This window comes from Schistocerca americana, chromosome X (assembly GCF_021461395.2).
Source record: "Schistocerca americana isolate TAMUIC-IGC-003095 chromosome X, iqSchAmer2.1, whole genome shotgun sequence".
Taxonomy (NCBI): domain Eukaryota; kingdom Metazoa; phylum Arthropoda; class Insecta; order Orthoptera; family Acrididae; genus Schistocerca; species Schistocerca americana.
Genome location: NC_060130.1, coordinates 345,893,771 through 345,910,693, shown reverse-complemented (window position 1 = coordinate 345,910,693; position 16,923 = coordinate 345,893,771).

The window sequence follows — 16,923 nt, the reverse complement described above, 5'->3', positions numbered from 1 at the left end:
CAATCTTTATCATTATACAGGATGGTTATAACCGCTTCCCTTCTTAAAAAAGAACCAAAAGCATTATGTAACTCTTTTAATAAACATTTCATATCAGCAACAGGAAATCCAACACGCACCAAGAGATATCGAATCGCACTCAAGCAGTGAGTTATGAATTTGATGAGGTTAAAGATAATGATATAAGCAAGATAATCCTGACACTAAATAACAAATACTCAGCTGGATGGGATGGTATGTCAAGTGTAGTAGATAAAAAATGCATAAAAGAAATAGTTAAACCACTGACATACCTCATAAACTGTAGTGTTAGAGAAAGCACTTACCCTAGTAATCCAAAAATAAGCAGTCTCAAACTAGTGAATAAGAAGGGGAGTACAAAAGAGGTTTCAAACTAATGCCCAATATCATTGGTGCCTACCTCGATCAAGGTTTTCAACACTGTTATCCTTTCTCAGCATTCTAGTTATTTTAAAAAGAACAATTTGTTAACAAAACACAGCATGGCTTTAGGAAAGATCGGTGTGCAACTACTGCAGATGCTGAGTTCCTCCATAAGGTATACACCCTCCTAGACCAAGGTATGAAGACGACAGGCATATTCTTAGATCTTTCCAAAGCCTTCAACTCAATCGGCCATGAGTTTCTCATTAAGAAATTGAAGGCTTACAACATCAATGTCTCATCTATGCAATTACTGACCACATACTCGACAAATCGCAAATAGTGTACAAGTTTCATGTAAAATAGATAATATGATATGGATTTCCAGTGTTCTACGGATAAGTAATGCAGGGGGTGCCACAGAGATCGATCCTTGGTCAATTTCTCATCTTGGTTTATGTCAATGACATGACACATCCCTTCAACTCAGATCTAGTAACCCATGCTGATGGCACCTCCCTCTTATTTTATGAAAAACGCTTTGAGATGTTGCGCTTGGCTACAGCTAAGGGCGTGATGGAAGTAAACACACATTTTCAACACTGGGGTCTAAACACCAACATCAGTAAATCCTAGCAACTAACATTTGAAACAATTGGTTCTCATGTGGCTGAAATAAATGATATTTGTGGTATTGCGTCAGCAGAAACTGATAAAATTAAATTTCTTGGTTTCAACCTGGACAAAAATCTGTTGGGTAAACCACATTAGCCTACTTTTGTATGTGACAAAATCAGCAGTAGCTTGTATCTGATAAGTCAACTGGCAAAAGTAGTCCCAAGTCAAACAGTAAAAATTGTTTAAAATGGAACAGTTTATCCATTTATTAATTATGGTATTGAACTGTGAGGTTGTACAACAGACCTGCTCCTGAATGAATAGAATATTAATATTATAGAAAAGAGCCATTAGGTTAATGTATTGACTATAGTACAGATAGTCTTGTCATGAAACCTTTGTCCAACATAAATATTTAATAGTGTATTCTTTGTATTTGTATAAAGTTATTACATTTTTTTCTGAATAGCAACGACAAACTAAATAAGTGCAGTGATTAACATAATTATGATACTGGAAGTAAAGGTAACTACTTCAGACCGTGGACAAAATTAATAAGTGACAACAGTCCTTATATTAATGTGCAGATATGGTTCAACAAGCTGTCACATGCTTTGAAAACTTATAAACCAAAGCTCTTCCAAAGGGAGTTAATAGCTTTCTTTGTAAATAAATGTTTATATTCATTCAGCAAGTTCTAATCCACTTGCCTTATGTTGTAACATGTACTGTAATTAGACTATTAAGATGAATGTATGTATCACAGCTGTAGGTAAGTGTTACTTATATTAATCTACTCAACCTATGTCTTACATTTGTGAAGGTCATCAGCTTGATGACCTATACACAAAAAATGTAAATAAATATATAAAGTTAGCCAATTTCTGGTATTTATTACTGTAGCTTAGTCAGAAGTAATAACTAGAACAACTTGCAGGTACCTTATATCTCACTGTAGTTGACATAATCATCTTCAGAGATACAGCAATTGTTTAGATAATTAAGATGATTCTCATTTATTGTTCTGTCTCATATATGTACAGCTGAGATGAACAACAAATGAGAATTATCTTTCTTACGTCATATCTGGTTATCTGCTGTGGTATCTCTGGATAGGTGAACTGTGTCACTGCAAACAAGCGATATGTTTTGGCCTGAAAGAGCAACAACTAGAGCTTGTCTGGACCTAAGGTTAGCATTTTCAATGACTCAACTGGCAAAAGTTATGAGAGGTCATATTGTTAATACACTATGTGATGATCAAAAGTATCTGGACACCTGACTGAAAATGACTTACACATTTGTGGCACCCTCCGTCGCACATGCTGGAATTCAGTAGCTGTTGATGACAGCTTTCACTCTTGCAGGCATACGTTCAATCAGGTGCTGGAAGGTTTCTTGGGGTATGGCAGCCCATTCTTCACGGAGTGCCACACTTAGGAGAGGTATCGATGTTGGTCGGTGAGTCCTGGCATTAAGTTGGCGTTCCAAAACACTGCAAAGATGTTCTATAGGATTCAAATCAGGACTGTGTGCAGGCCAGTCCATTAAGGAATGTTACTGTCATGTAACCATTCTGCCACATGCCATGCGTTATGAACAGGTTCTTGATCGTGTTGAAAGATAGTCATGATCCCTGAATTGCTCTTCGACAGTGGGAAGCAAGAAGGTGCTTAAACCATCAATGTAGGCCTGTGCTGTGATAATGCCATGCAAAACAACAACAGGTGCAAGCCCATCCATGAAAAACTCAACAACACCGTAACACCACTGCCTCCAAATTTTACCGTTGGCACTAGATACGCTGGCAGATGACGTTCACTGGGCATTCACCATACCCACACCCTGCCATCAGATTGCCACATTGTGTACCGTGATTCATCACTCCACACAATGTTTTTCTACTGCTCAATCCTCCAACGTTTATGCTCCTTACACCATGCGAAGTGTCCTTTAGCATTTACCGGCATGATCTGTGGCTTATGAGCAGCTGCTCGACCATGAGATCCAAGTTTTCTCACCGGCCACCTAACAATGAGTACTTCCAGTGGATCCTGATACAGTTTGGAATTCCTGTGTGAGGGTTTGGACAGATGCTTGCCTATTACATGTTACGACCCTCTTCAACTGTCGGTGGTCTCTGTCAGTCAACAGATGAGGTTGACCTGTATGCTTTTGTGCTGTACATGCCCCTTCACATTTCCACTTCACTATCACATCGGAAACAATGGACCTAAGGATGTTTGCGAGTGTGAAAATCTCGCATTCAGATGTAGGACACAAGTGACACCCAATCACCTGACAACATTTGAAGGCTGAGAGTTTTGTGGGGTGCCCCATTCTGCTCTCTCACAATGTCTAATGACTACTAAGGTCACTGATATGGAGTACCTGGCAGTAGGTGGCAGCACATTGCACCTAATATGAAAAATGTGTGTTTTTGGAGGTGCCCAGATACTTTTGATCACACAGTGTATTTGCAACTATTTTTCCACAATATTTACAAGATATAAGGAAGTTAGGCTTGTGCACACAGAAAATTTCATCTCAACAAAATAGTAAGTAGAATGGTTTAAATTTATTTTTCCTTTAGCTTTAATTTTGTATTAATGTAGCAAGTGTGAAAATACTAGTAGTGTGAAATTAAGAATCATAGTGCAAATTGCCACAGAGAAATCGTGTTTAGAAAAGAGATTCAAACTGCTGTTATATTCACCGGTATTTGCATCATGTTTTCAGTCACTTGATATAGTGATCATTCAAAATACCAGTGACAAAAGAACTTGATAAGTTACCACAGTGTCTTCAGACTGTCTTCACCAGAAGAAAGTTTAGTTTTTGTGCTTGTGAATGAAATCAAGTGAGAGATTGTTTATTGCCTATATACTACAAATCAGTCTCATAGTACACATGGCAAAATGCACTTGAAAATGAGAATCATTTTCGATGTGCAAAATGCAAATCAAAAAAGTTGACTGGTAGCATTTATTTATAACTAGAGACTTGATTATATATATCGTGGAGACTTATACAAAAAGCTTAAAAATGCATGAAAAGTGTTGAAAATATACAAGATCAAATAATTAAAAAGATGGGAGTTACCGCATGTATAATATCTCTAAGTCGAATCGGTGCATATGAATTACATGGAGGAGCGCCGGCCATGCGAAAAATCGGTACATTTAAAATGCTGATATCATTTACTGAATACTTTCTGGTAGAGATTAGGAAGAGGGCCTTTCTGGGATGATTTCCGAAAAATTTGCAAAATGTGGACACATACCATGTTTCAAAATTGTTCCTTATTTGCTATTGTTGTCAGTGACAAGCAGATGTGATGCAAATGAGTCGCAGCGAAACAATCGATATGAATCAGAAATTTTATTATCCCGTAACATACAAAGTCAAATCACAGATATGATGTACTGGGGAACCAGCAACATTACATTTACATTACAGTTACAATTTGTAAATACAGTATTACAAAAAATACATATCAACACTCCAGTTTACATATATTACTAAATAATAAATAACAGCAGTGTTTACGTAGTGAACATATTTTTACAATCATTTATTTGACACAAAACTGCTAAGCTTGATTTACAAGTGATGTTTCCTTGCTCAGACTCCCACATCATCATTCATAAATTTTTCTATGGAGTAATAACATTTCTCCTCTAATAACTTGTGCATCTTTGGTTTCAGTTGCCCTAGCTCCATGCTGTTTATTTGTTTCTTTTTTAGCATGTTGTAGATTTTCATGCCCATATATTCTGGGGTTTGTGCATATAACTTTAACCTGTATTGATGCTTAAAATTATTGTCTGTGAATAACATAGGGTTACTGTATACAAAAATAATCAGTTCATAGATGTACAAACAGGGGGCACTTAATATTTCAAGATTTATTAACAGTGGGCGACAAGATTCTTTTGGTCTTGCGTTACACATATTTCTAACAATTGATTTTTGTACTTTTAATATTCTAATGATTTTGCCATACCTTAAAACAGCTTCAAAATAGCTGTGATAAACTACTTTCCTTATCTCCATGCCAGTTGAATATGACAAAATATTCATAGCAAAGGTCAGGCTGTTTAACTGACTTATTAAGTATCCTATACGTGAAGCCCAGGAGAAATTTTGGTCCAAACGTATTCCTAAAAATTTAACACAATCTGATTCTTTCAGTTCCTGGTTTCTGCAGGTAATATGAATTTCATTTATCTTAGTTTTTAATTTTAAAGTATAGTAAATGTGTTTTTCCAATATTCAATTTTAACTCATTTAATTTGAACCAGTTTTCTAAACTGTCCAGTAGATTTGTGACACTTGAGGGAATTTGATCTGAGTGATTGATGAGGGCAGACGTGTCATCAGTGAATAAAACTCAGTGTGAATTTATGTTTAGCGGCAAGTCATTTATGTAAAGTAAGAATAAAATTGGACCCAGAAATGAGGCTTGTGGAACGCCTTGTGAAATAATCATCCATACAGCGAAGAAATTTCCCTTGCTTGATGATAAAACTACTCTTTGTTTTCTCTTTGTGAGGTATGACCTGAACCACTCTACAACACGGCCTTCAATTCCGTATTTTTCCATTTCATACAGGAGCAATTGAGGGTTTACACAATCAAATGCTTTTGTGACATCACAGAACAATTCTGCAACTTTGCTAGAGTTGTTAAAGCAGAACAATTTTTTTTTCACAAACTCATTTGTGGAATCTATTGCGTTTTTGTCTTTCTGAAAGCCGCATTGATTATGTGACAGTATGTTTGATTTCACTATAAAATTTTTGTTTTGCATTACTACAACTTTTTCAAATATTTTTGAGAAAATTGGGAGATTCAAACTGCTGTTAAATTTATTTTTCCTTTCGCTTTAATTTTGTATTAATGTAGCAAGTGTGAAAATACTAGTAGTGTGAAATTAAGAATCATAGTGCAAATTGCCACAGAGAAATCGTGTTTAGATTCAAACTGCTGTTATATTCACCGGTATTTGCATCATGTTTTCAGTCACTTTCAGTCAATTTTATTATTTTTACATGCTGAGAGTAAAATTTGTAGTTCATCAATTTTATTCATTCTTTCATTTTGATTGGTTGTAACCATACCATTTATGTTAAAGTGCATTAAAAAGTGCTGTTTTTGCCTAAGGTTTCAAGAATAGCTTTCTTTATAGGATTTTTACACTTCCTATTCTCTTTTTCCTTATTTACAGTTTTTGTTGGAAATGCTTGGGAACCAGTACAATTGCGAATAAAAACGTTTATTACCTTTATATGTGCCTTATGCTCAGTGGCACTAGAAAGTTCATTAAGTGCAATGGTTGTTTGATTTTTCTACTGGGGTGTTGAGTGGTTGTTGTTGTTGCCGTCATACTGGCTGTTGGTGGTGGATTGGTTCTCCTGCTGCATCAGTACATAATATGTCTTCAAGTTGGTGAGAATGATCTGCTTCTGCTAACAAGATTGTAGTTTCTGGTTTAAACTAATCCGTAATTTGTGTTTTTCTGGCGATTTTTCATCTTGGTGTGTGTCCACATGACACATGTACTGGTAAATTGTTTTTCTGCTAAAAGTTCTTTTCCTAATTTATTTAAATGGAGTCCATGACCAATCTAGTTTGCAGTGCCGGAATTTGCTGGTGGTAATTAATTTTTTTTTCTAGCTGTGATGTTTTGTGTATTTATGGGGTATTGAATGTGATTTAATTTATGTAGGGATGATTGATTTGTGGACTTTTGGGATTTTGGTTTTATTTTTCGCAGTTGTAGGTGTTGGTTTTTTGGCATCAGTAGCTGTGGTGGGTCTATATAGGTCACCGGAAATGACCGATTCCCATTTCCATAGTTGTATGTGTTGTTTTGGTATCGTCATCTGAGGTTTACCTATGTAGGTCAAGGGAAATGTCCGATTACAATTTTCGTGCTTTTCGTTGTGGGTATTGGTGTTTTGGTATGATCACCTATGGTTGACTTATAGTGTTCAAGGGAAGTGTCTGATTCCTGCAGGTTTTGTTAGTGTAGCAGAATGCTGTATTTTTTTCTTTTTGTTCTTCATTTTGTGTTTTGGGATCATGGTGTGTTTTTTTTTTACTAGCTTGTCCTCACCCTAAAACTCCAAACTTCCCGCAGTTGTTCCGTTGGTTTGATTGTATTTTTGGTGGGAGATGTTATTGTATTATTTATAAGTATCTTCGTGTTTGTTGCCATGTGTATGTAGTGATGTCATAGACACACTTAAAATAGGCATTTCCGGCATGAGACATTTCAAGTTTCATTTCCGGCATATTGATAATGGGTGGAATCAGACACTTCTGTATCATAAAGTCTTTCAAACACACTATAAACTGTGCTTTATCTGAAACCAAGTTTTTTATGGTTGCTGACTTGCTAGCCGTTTATTGAAAATGCATGTTTCTGAATATTGGACCCCTTTTGCACTAAGGTAAGTGATTTTAGGTCTTTATGTAGATTGATGTTCCTCTTTCTAGTACTGATATTATGTATTGAGCTATTGGTTGGAAATACTTGTAACAAATTTCAATAGGGAATAAATATACTAGGAAGCAGTGGTTAGAATACAAAGTTCCTTGAACAGGTTCCTACATGATGTTCTTGAATTTATACCACAAACGATTTTTATTACACGCTTTTACATGCGAAAAACTTTTGCTACGTTTGATGAGTTAGCGCAGAATATGCTCCCTTATGAAATAATTAAGTGAGAAAATGTGGTATGCCCTTCCCAACTGAATTTATTATCGAGCAGTAGGCCCAGAAATGTAACACTGTCAACCTTTTCGATCTGCATGTCTTCATATTTTATAAACATGCTATAGCTGGAGAAATCGAGCAGTTTCCAAATCTCACATAAAACTTGTTTTAGCATACTCACACTTTCCCCAATAGGACTATCTTTCTCAGCACAGGAGTAAACGAATCTGTCACATTACGTAGATTTTTTGTTGTATTACAAGGGTGTACACTTCATTCTATTATGTGAGCAGCACAAGAAATTAAGCTTCGAATTTAACCTACAGTATTCAGTTTACATATTACTTTATACTTAAAAACGCACGTTGTTAACATTTTACTTAAACAGTGCTGTGGCGAAGTTCCGCGTACTTTCTGTTGCAGCTGCGAAGATAATATTTCTAATAGCACCAGATAACCTACAAACATATAATATGAAACACTAATAATCGTTCTAACATCAACTAAAATGTACCCGGAGTTAATAAGCTAAGGTTATGACACAATTCGTACGACATTCCTGCCATTTCACACTACTCGCAGTTATACTGATAACTAAACTGATGGATTCCAACTATGTCGTAATTTAACTGTAGCCCCTCGGGAGTATTCGGTATTCGCTAGCGAAAAATAACTTGGCAGTTATTAGTAACCGTTAACAATAACGGTCATCAAAGAATAACTGGAACTGTGATAACGGTTACTCCAGAATAACCGTTTGTCCCACCTGTAATATGTACACTGTACAGTACTAACTTCGGGATATATCGCACGCTCAAAAAGTCCATAATATTTTATTAAAAAAATGAATGTTTTCGAACAGTATTTACAACGCTTTTTACATTTTTATACTATTGTAAACATAAGCGTCCAAGTACTGTTCCAACTGTTCGGGAGAAAGATTGTGTCTTAGATCACTCAAAACATATTTATGAGCAGAAAACGACCGTTCTACATCAACTGTGGTAACTGGGCAGTATTTGGATATGGGTGCTATATTCACACTTGCCGTTTCTGGTAAAAGTTCGCTCGACCCAGTAATAAAACTATTCATTTGTCACAAGGTTTCAAAGCCTGTGTTATTGTTTAAAGTGTTTTCAAACTTTTCTGTAAGTTTTCTTGGGAATACCTCTGGCAATGAAGAAGTTAGTAGAATAATTTTATTCATTAACTGAATAGATTCATTCAACGCCAAACCTTGAGTTTGAAGCCTTTTAATACTTAAAGGTGTATGGGAAAGATGAGTGCTAATCATACCAATGTCTTTTTTAATACTAGAATCACTGAAAGCTCTTTTGCACTGGCAAACTGGCCAAGCCTCTGCACTGTCGAAGTCCTTTACTACCGCTCTGATGGGCTCGAAATATTCATTGTAAAACAACACAGCTTCGAACAACGTACCCCAACGAGTTAGGCACATTCGGTTGTTTTTTCTTGTGGGTCTTGATGCGAGCAGTAGTGTTGAGAGACATTTTATTTATGGATGAAATAAGTTTATTTACATTCACAAACATGGAACGTACTTCCTCAGCAAGACGATGTACTCCATGAGGAAAGCACGTCACATGAATGAAATTGGGATGAAATACCCGGAAAGCTTTCCCTGCTTAAATCATATAGGGAGCAGCATCTGAAATAAACACAAACACCCTTTCATCTGCTGAAGATTCTGGAAATATTTTTCTAATACCCTCATTCACAAATCTGGAGATTGTAGAATGATTTACTTTTTCAAGTTCTTTGCAGATCGCTACATACGAAGAAGAAGGCTCTTCTTTTAAAGCACCAGCACCAGCATTTACATTTGCAGTGTAACGACCACAAGTGTCTGTAGTTTCGTCAACTGAAATCCAGATAACGCTGTCCTTGAGCTCTTTGCGGATTTCTTGCAGAAAATTTACGTAAATTATCAGTATGTAATTTTTTCACAATGTTAATTCATCTGGTATATTTTTATTTAAGAAATACTTGTGCAGGAAGCTTTCGAGGATAGGGTTTGTAAGTTTGTGAAGAGGAATATTGCTTGCAATGAATGCTTCACATAGATCCACGTTAAACCGACTTTTGTGGACAGTTCATCCTATTCCAGCCTCGCTTGGATTCAGTATTGTGGAACAGGCCACTCATGCGTGCTCACATCCTCCGAAAAATTGACATGTCCATTCTCACTGTCCCACCTTGGCTACAAGGAGAGGTTCCCACCAGTGGGACCGAGTTTTTGAAACAATCTATGCGGTGATGTAGGTTAAGGTCCAAGGAAATCACACCTTGCAACCATTCACCCTGGTGGGACCTTATTTGCGAGTAATGGACGAAAAAAGTTTCATAATTTCGCGGCATCATCTATACCTTTAAAAGTTAAAGCACGTGATATAGTGGTTGCATAGTGTTACGGTGACTGTATCGACCCCACATGTAGCATGTTGTTGGTTCCAATCCCGGCAGATGTACTTACTATTTTACTATTTTAAACCTTCATCGAAATGACTTATTATTTTTATCCAGTTAATTGGTGTAAATGTAATTTTTCTGTACATTGGTCACATCATTTTAACCAACGTTTTAATTTAATTTGCTCTTATTTTTTCTTCCTTGCGTTTTTTGCACTTGGAATCTTAGTGCATGTTAATAAAGATAATTTTATTTATATATCATCATATTTAAACATTTGAAGATGCCAGTCCGTGGATTAAAAAAGCGAATGATGAAATAATCTATTTATATGACTGTGCAATGGTTTCAAGAATGTATATTTCGTTAAAAGATTTACATCTACTTGGGTGGCTAGAAAAATGAGTGCAAATTATGAATTTTATACGACGACGAATATGACTGGCAAATGAATAAAAAATACGATGAAACCAATTAATTGAATAAAAATAATGATCAAAATCATTTCGATAGAGATCTGATAATAAATAAGTGCACATGACGAGATTTGAACTGCATGTGAGGTCAGTACCTTCGCCATTACGCTATGTAAACAGACTAAGTCTTACCAGTTTTAAATCTAAACACCAATACGCTAAACTTCGAAATTAAACTCTCAAATTATTGCCCATCAGGTTGAAAGGCTATACGTTCACCTACAGCCCTTACCCATTGTTTCGAAAAGTGGATCCCCACTCTGGATGTCGTTTTGCTCAATTCAATGTTGCAGGACGGACCGCGTATATGCGGTCGCATCCTCCAAAAATTGCCGCCATTAACCTGGGAAGCAGCACGTAACGACCGACCTGCACATGTGAAGGAGGAAGATATCCTCGACTGGGGGCGAAGTACAAGCGCACGAGGCGCTTCACCTTCTGCCATGACGGTTTGGCTAGGAAATTACATGACTTTATCGTGCTGCTTGACTTGGCTATATGCATTTTTTTTTGAATAAATAAAAGAAAGATTAAAGGATAGTGAGAGGGACAGTGAGAGAAATGGAAAACGAACGGCCTAAGTGACTGGCCGGTGGTTTTAGAAAGAGTCTCCGCTACCGTGATGATGGCCTCGCATGGTTTACATTACTAATACTGTCGTTGTTGACGTGTAATGGCTTCCAAGGCTTCCTGATCTTCGGGATCCACCTTTCTCCTACCAGACTGGAACTCTTCCTTCAGGCATAGGACTATAATGTCTACTAAGTCGTTCCATTGAGAGGGGGTGAAGATGGGGTGCGAGTTTATCAAGGCTAGTTCTTTCTTCGTGAGCGCTTCCATTAATATGTCATGGTATAGGTACGTGCACATGGGGATCGGTCGATGGGGGAGGGGAGGTATAGGCTGGTCTGGCGGGGTGAAGGGGTATGGATAGACTGGCATTGGGTAGGACCCGTCCTTCAGTTTTGCGGCAATGTGCTTCAGGACGACATGCACGTTCCTCACTGTGGGGAATGGTATGCTCGGCCTCCTCTTCTTCATTGGCTTCTCGGCTTGCGAGGAGTCAGGAGGCGCTGTAGCGCTCTTGCTTGTGGCTGCCACCTTGGAGGGGGGCAGCCCAGGCGGCACATCCTCTGTTTCCATGGGCGCCACCTCCTGCATTGCTGCAGGGGGCGGTGCGGCGGTCGTTTGTGTGGCCGCGTGGACCCCCACCGGATGACACACGGTTGGGGCGGCGGCGGGAACTGGCGGCTTCTTCTTGGTGGCCCGCAGCTCATCGCGCAACTGCTGGAGCTGGCGATGCACTGCTGCGAGCTCCTCCTTCAGTGCGGCCCTTTCGGCCGCGAAGGCAGTTTGGAAGCCAGCCAGAGCTTCATCGGTGGCGGCCTCAAGGCGGCGCGGCCCGCAATTCTCGCCGGAGCGGGGGGGTGGGGCGGCCGACGAGGCGCTTGGCGTCGCCGCAGGGCGTGGTGCGACGGGTAGACGGCGTGACTCGCGGAGGTAGCCGCAGCTACGCGAGTTGGCGGCGTGTGGCCCGCCGCAGTTCGCGCAGCTGTAGGCCACCCCGGGAGGTTTCGTGCAGCTGCGGGTGCCGTGAGACGCCGCGCACTTTAAGCACGCGACGGCGTTCTTACACCCGCGCGCAGTGTGCCCCAGCCGCTGGCAGTTGTAGCACTGGAGCATCGTCCTGTTCCGCTGCGTTCGCTTGCGTCTTGGCTGCCGTTGACGACCGCCAGTGAACCCCATCGCGTTGATGAGGGCTTCCAATGCGGCGGCGATCTGCTTCCCAGCCATGGCGTTGCGTGCGCGGAGACGATGTGAGTCGCAGCGAGCGCTGCCTCACGCGGCACGTGATACTTATTTAGCGTTGGCGGTAGATGGCAGCTCGCACGTTACCTCTTAGCGAGACAGGGGAGCGTCCCACACGTAAACTGATTGCGCGGGAAATAGAACTTCGCTATGTGTAGGGATGGGCTAAACTGTGACTTTTCAGTATAAGTGATTTCTGCGAGTGCTTCTTCCGGTAACTGCAATTCGTAGACGCAGTTTAAAATTACAGTTAACGCACTCTACCAAGGCTATTTTCGCGATTTATAACCGTAGATGTGAAGGTCGCAAGTAAATTTCGAGGGTTGGATTCCCTCTCTTCTTCATCGAAGAGTTTCGCTGCCTGGGCTACTCTCAGGGTGCGCCTTCGACGTGGAAGATTCCTGCCGTGTCGTCTGCTTGCCGCCGCCGCCGCCGCCGCCGCCGCTTGGTCGCCGCCTTCCGGTCCTCGCCGCCGCCGTCGCCGCCTGCCGGGGCTCGCCGCCCCCGCCTGGTCGCCGCCTGCCGGTGCTCGCCGCCGCCGCCGCCGCCTGCTGATCGCCGCCGACGCCGCTGACGCCGCCGCCGCCGTCGCCGCCGCCGCCACCGCCGCCGCCGCCGCCGCCGCCGCCGCCGCCGCCATCCGGTGCCCGCCGCCGCCGCCATCCGGTGCCGCCTGGTCGCCGCCATCGCCGCCGTCATGACCCTGGTCTACGGCCGTCTTCGTCTTCATCCGTCTTCGTCTTTGTCTGTCCCCAGTTTCTGTCCTCTCCTCTTCGTTCTGTTCGTTCTTGTTTCTCTCTCCCGTCATGTCCGCCCCCACCACCACTGTCACTACTACCACCACCGCCATTGTCTATACCTCCCCTTCCGCCGCCTCCACCACTATAACTTGGTGTGCCCAGTCCCACCCCCCTCCTTCCATTCCACCTCTCCTCACTCTCCCTTCACCCTCTATCTTTGTCGCCCCCTCTCCCGCTTCTTCCTCCCGCTCCTCTCGTTCTGATCCCTTCCCCCCACTCCCCCAGCCTGTCACTGCAGCTCCGGCTCGGGTGGTGGCCCGTTGGGCCACTGCCCACGCCCAGCTCTCCCCGTTACCTTCGCCATCACCGCCGCCACTGCCACCGTCATCGTCATCGTCGCCGTCGCCTTCGCCTTCGCCGTCACCGTCACCATCTCCGGCGCCGACTCCGGCCCCGGGACCTGCCCCTCCCCGCCACATTCCCGTTGTTCCCATCCCCCACACCTCCTCCACCGCCGTCAAGTGCCCCGGTGGCACTCCTGCTTCCTCTGCTTCCAAAAAGGCTGCGCCTCGTCCTCCTTCCCCCACCCATGATGCCATGGAAGTCCCCCCGCCTGTCCCTGCCCCCTCATCCTCCTCCTCTCCCCCTTCCTCCTACCGCTACCTCCTCTCCCGTCCTGATCCCTCTCTCCTTGAAGCCCGGAACCTCACCCTCTTCCTTCGCCAGCATTGTCCTGGTGCCCCCATCTCCCTCCTCACTCCTCGCCGAGATTCGGTCCTCATCTCCTCCCCCAGCCCAACCCTCCACACCTACCTCCTTTCCCACATCCCTGTCACCCGCTTTGGCCCTCATGCCTCTCTCACCCCTGCTCCTTCACCACCTCCCTCCCACCAACCCCAACCTCCACGTCGCCCGCCAACTCTCACCGCCGTGATCACTCGGCTTAGTCCAGTGATCACGGAGGAGGAGGTGTTGGCGGAGCTCCAGGCGCATCCCCATTTGGAGGTGCGTGCGGTTCGCCGCATACATAACGCTGCCGGCCCCACCCGCCTTATGCGGGTTTTTTCTGAGCACGCCCCCTCCATTGACCGTCTCCTGCAGGAGGGTGCCCTCCTTTTTAACCAGCGGTACAAGGTCGACCCCTCCCGCTCCCCTCCTCAATCCCTGCGCTGCCAGAGGTGTCTACGCTATAACGCGCACCCCACAGCTGAGTGCCGCGAGGCCCCCACCTGCCCGCATTGTCGGCAAGCGCACTTCCTCAGGCAGTGCCCCAACCTCCAATCCCCTCCTTCCTGCAATACCTGCAATCTCCCCCCATCCCACCTACTCCCAAAAGTGTAAAGCCCAACCCCCTCCAACCACTCCTGAACTCACCGTCCCTGTCCGTCCCCTGGATGCCCCCACCCCTCCTGGCAATTCCCTTCGTCCCCCCCCCCCACCGCTGAGGACATCATCAGGTTCCTTACCATCGTCCTCCAGAATGTTCATCCCTTTCAGCGCCCACACACCCTCCAACAGATCTCCCTCGCCGCCCGTTCCATATTCCAACTCAAGATGTACGCCACCTACTCCAACAACCAGGCCCATTTCACCTTCTCCCGCCTCGACACCCTCGTCTAAATCCCTATCATGGCGCGACAGCAACGCATCCTTTTCAACAACATCCGCTCCCTACCCGCCAACAGGAACCTCTTCCTGCACACCCTTGCCACCCACCGCGTGGATGCCTTCCTCCTTAATGAAACCTTCCTCCAACCCCACCACACCATTCACACTTCGCCCTACCTCCTCCACCGCTCCGATAATCCCCTCCCGATTGCGGGTGGCGGAGTTGCCATTGGTCACCACCGCCAGATCCCCGTTCGGCTCCAACCTCTCCTTCCCGACCCCACCGAACACCTGATCCTTAGTCTCTTCTTCCCCGGCCTTACCGTTACCTGCGCCACCATCTATGTCCGCCCCAACGCTCCTATTCCCTTCGACTTCCTCTCCCACGTCGATCGTACCTTTTCCTCCTACGTGATCGCCGCCGACCTCAACATCCATAGTCGTTCCGCTGCCCAGTTACGGCGATGGCATCGGTTCCTCTCCACCCTTCAAGGTGACCTCGTCCCCATCCCCCGGCATACCCGTCCTGAATCCAACTCCACTCCTGATGTTATCCTCTCCTCCCCCAACCTCCTTGGCTGCATAACGGTGGATGTCCTGGAGCCTATTGATAGCGACCATCTCCCTGTCCTCCTCACCGTTTCAGACGGTCGTCGCCCTCGCCACGACCCTCGTACTGACCCTCCCCCTAAGTATGTCCACGACTATTCCCGAGCCGACTGGAATGCCTACCGGGATACCCTTTCCACCCAGGTCGATAGCCACCCTGACGATGTCACCCATGCCGCCTCCTTTCTCCAGCGGACCTTGTCTGAGGCTGTGGAGGCCCACGTTCCTACTGTCGCCATCCACCCCCACCGTCCTACCTTACCCCCACAGGCCGTTCTCCTCCTCCGTGAATCCCGTCGTCTCTACCGTGCCTTCCTCCGCACGCGTGACCCGGACACACTACGACGCCACCGGCAACTCCAGCGACACATTCGTAATTTGCTCGCGGCTAAGAAACGCCGGGACTGGCGACAGACATGCACCCGTTTAAATGCAACCCTACCAATCAACTCGTCCAAGTTCTGGTCGGCCTTCCGTCGCCTTACCGGAACTAAACCCTCCCCCTATTATCCTCTTCTCCATGATGATCACCCTTTCCCTGACTCCCTTAGTAAGGCCAATCACTTTGCCTCCTACCTCTCCGATGTATTTTCCGTCCCCGATGATCCCCAGTTCGATTACTCCCTCTTCCCAGATATCCGCGATCGAACTGACACCTCTTCCCCTCCCCTCGCTCCTGGCTTCCAGTACTTGGACAATATTACACACACGGAACTCAATGCCCCTATCACTACACAGGATCTCATTGATACACTCCGCACAAAACGCAACACCGCTCCTGGTCACGATCGTGCCACCTACCGTCACCTTCGTGAAGCTCCTGTCTCTTTCCTCTCCACCCTGGCCAGGCTCTACAATGTAGTCCTGTCCACCGGTTACTACCCCGACCTGTGGAAAACCTCCCGTATCCTCATGTTCCTTAAACCTGGCAAACCGCCGTCCGCCGTCTCCTCCTACCGTCCCATCAGCCTTACCTCGGTCTTCAGCAAGGTCCTAGAATCTATCCTCACCCGCCGCATCCACCAGCATCTCCGCCAGCACCGCCTCCTTCCCGTCACCCAGTGTGGCTTTCGGCCATCCTTCTCTTCCGATGATCTTCTCCTTCACCTCACTCATCTCCTTTCCGAACAGCTTAATTCCCGTCGCTCCGCCATCTTCCTCTCACTTGACCTCGAACGCGCTTATGACCGCATCTGGCATTCCGGTCTCCTCTTCAAGCTCCAAACCTTTGCCCTTCCCATTAACTATGTCCGTCTGATCGGTTCCTTTCTCTCCCGCCGTCCTTCCTATGTCACCATCCATAACACCGATTCCTACACCTTTTTCCCCTCCGCCGGTGTGCCCCAAGGCTCCGTCCTCTCCCCCCTTCTGTACCTTTTGTACACGGCGGACATGCCGCCGCCATAGCCCCCCGTCCACCTCCTCCAGTTTGCCGATGACACCGCCTTCCTCGCCCTTGCCCCCACCCTGCAATGCTCCCAACGTCTTCTCCAATCCCATCTTGACCGGTTCACCGCTTGGT